The following is a 797-nucleotide window of genomic DNA, read 5'->3' as shown; positions in this document are numbered from 1 at the left end:
AGAAATTTTTTTGGTGTACAAGGTGGAGTATTTTTTTTTTTTAACTTTTTGAAGGTTTATCCGCAAATATGCCAAACGGAAGGCAACTTATATTCGCGATTCCTTGAATAGTGTCGAAATTCCATTGCCGTATCTAAAGACCATTTCAAAAGGCTCCAATCCACAAATTTAATTATTTGTTTTGGGTTTTCAGCTCATTAATGATGCAACCAGGGTTGCATTTACCGTCTATGAAAATATTTCCAAAATTAGCTACGAGCAACTAAAAGTTGGTTCAGCTTAAGCGAAATAGTTTTTTGTTAAATATTTATTCCTGGTACTTATTAAAAAGAATCAGATCAATATTAATGTATGAAATGAAGTAAATAAAAATCTACGAACACATTTCTTGAATATTTTGTCATAGAGCCGTTATTAAATACAGACATAACGGCGTCGGGCGTTGGTCTTGACGTATATAGAATTAATGCGTTAGAGAGATAAATATACAAGCTAAACTTTTTTTCTTAATTAGCGATGCATTTTACTAATCAGCCTAATCGTGAGTTTCGCCAGAATTTTTTTCACCCACCCGTAGTGAATACACGGAAACGAAAAGTGAAAAGGTGACTCGGTTCGAGAAAATTAAACTCATGATAAGGCTGAATATGTCGGAAACTAAAGCAGATATTTAAAAACAGATGACGCTATTTGAAAGATCTTGATTAGTTTAGTACGACAGCATTACTAACGTAATTTGTACCAAATTACCGAAAACATTTTAGTCAATTACTCGGAAACTAAAGAAGATATCCAAA

This window comes from Rhagoletis zephyria, unplaced genomic scaffold, assembly GCF_001687245.7.
Source record: "Rhagoletis zephyria isolate East Lansing unplaced genomic scaffold, Rhagoletis_zephyria_1.1 Rzeph_scaffold_00904, whole genome shotgun sequence".
In the NCBI taxonomy this organism is placed as follows: domain Eukaryota; kingdom Metazoa; phylum Arthropoda; class Insecta; order Diptera; family Tephritidae; genus Rhagoletis; species Rhagoletis zephyria.
Note: the sequence above shows the minus strand (reverse complement) of the source record.